A 2,321-nucleotide genomic window follows, 5' to 3' on the forward strand; every position below is an offset into this window, starting at 1 on the left:
CCAAGTATGACGTTCGAGCCATCGATTGCCGACCGCGGGATGCCGAAGAATACAGTCCATGTCTAGGGCCGGATGCATATGAGTCATATATCGTGGACCACGAGTTCTACTTACCGGAATACACGTACGTGGACAACGAAAACGACATCCGCATCAACCAACGAGCCACATGTTCGTCCACCCAACCGGGGGCCCATACGAAGCGACCATGGACAGTGACGACGAGCCCGAGGCCGACTTCGAAGTCGCTTCATCCTACGAAGGCAGCAACGACAGCGACGCCAACGACATGGTATATTCGGTCGAAGCCAGCGACGCACGTACCATCGAACACCGCATTGTCGTCGACTCTGGCGCGTCCGCACACATGACCGGTGCCAGCGAGCACTTGTTCGACACGAAGCCCTGCAACCGTCAAGTCGTCGTGGCCAACGGCAATGTCACCGTCGCTACTACCATGGGGAAGTTCAACATCAGCACACCCTCACACACAACACTCACCCTGACCGACGTGCTCATGATCAAGGGCATGTCCACAACGCTCCTGTCCATCCCGGCGCTGATGTGGGCCAACTCCAAAGTCCGTGTGGAATTCCAACAAGACGCTTGTACGATTCTTCTCGGTTCCCAGTCCGTGGCGCGCGCTACAATGAACAACGATCAGCGATTATACGTCCTGGACGGGGTCTTTAACCACGAGGCAGCATACTCTGCTGTCACCGCCGACACCACTGCGCTGTGGCACCACCGCATCGGACATCTGCCCATCGAAGCACTGCGCGTATGCGCCAAGGCTGGCCTAGGGCTGCCCACTCGCATCAGCGACTTGACCAAGCCGTGCATGGACTGCCCCCGCGCCAAGATGCAACGCGTGACCGTCCCTAAACGCAGCGCCCGGACCTACAAGCCCGGCGAGTGTTGGCACTCTGACCCCAAGGGACCGTTACCTGTCGCGTCAGTCGGCGGCTGCCGGTACTATACGGCATACATCGACGACTGCACGGGCTACAAGATCGTCAATTTCATCCATTCGACCAACGCAGTTGACCAGCCACCAACCTGCAAGAAGTCTTGGCCTTCTCTGAACGCCAAACGGGCAATAAGGCCAAGGAGTTCCGCTCCGACGGCAGCCCCGAGTACTCGTCTACGGAACTTGATCACCTACTCAAAACAATGGGCATCAAACACGAGACATCGTCCGCAGGGGAGCAATGGCAGAACGGAGTGGCCGAACGCACTCACCGTACATTGATGGAGATGGCCATAGCCATGCTGACCCACGCGAACCTTGCCCAACGCTGGTGGGCCGAAGCCGTCAACACCGCGACCTTCATCTGCAACCGCGTCCTACAGACAACAAAGTGCACGAAGACGCCGATCGAGCTCTTCAGCGGGCACTCACCTTCCCTGACCAACATGCGCGTGTTCGACTGCAAGTGCTTCAAGCTCGTGAAACAATCCGAACGCCGGAACAAGCTGGCCCCCAAGGCAACATTATGCGTCATGATGGGGTATTTGGACTCCATGAAGGCCTACAAGTTGTATGACGTTGAAAACCAAAACATGACCCATGGCGTCCACGTTAACTTCATGGAATCGGAGTTCTTCAACGACTCACCGCTCCCGGATTCCATCGACGACGACGACGACGACGAAGACGATGACGGAGCCGCGCCGACCTTGCGGCCACATCGACGCACCCAACCAACGTTTTTTCGCAACGCACCAACGTCCCCGGCCGCACCCTCGACACCACCGGGAACCTTTCCCGAGGTCACACGCGCGCTGCAACCGCTCTCCACCGTCATGAACCGAGTCCGCAGTGCCGTCGACACGGCCGTCGACGCCTTCACGCCCTCAAGCGCACCAGCACCCGCTCCGGCCGCGGCCCCCGCACGTACACACGCCCCAACGACCGCTCCGACTCGCGCTTCCGCCCCACCCGCCGTCACCCCACTGCGCACGACCGCACACGACACGTCCCAAGACACACCACCCCAGAAGTCACCCCTACCAGAACAACGATGCCGTACTCGCCTGAGATCCAACTCGACGAACCCACCACCAATCTCACCTTACCGTTCGCACTTCAAGGTCCCACGCCAACCGCCGTCATACACGCCCGACTTCACGCCCGCCTATGCCCCGGACTTCACGGAACAAGCCGCGGCAGAACCACGCACGTCCGCCTTCCGCCCCGTTCCCGAGCGTGGCACTCAATCCGAGCGTCCGCGCCGCCAACCTCACCCAAATCCCAAGTACGCGTCGCTCGTCTACGACGACGACGCCTTGGACGCAGAACAAGAGCGCTACCACATTAT

This window comes from Aphanomyces invadans (genome assembly GCF_000520115.1).
Source record: "Aphanomyces invadans strain NJM9701 unplaced genomic scaffold supercont1.56, whole genome shotgun sequence".
Taxonomy (NCBI): domain Eukaryota; phylum Oomycota; class Saprolegniomycetes; order Saprolegniales; family Verrucalvaceae; genus Aphanomyces; species Aphanomyces invadans.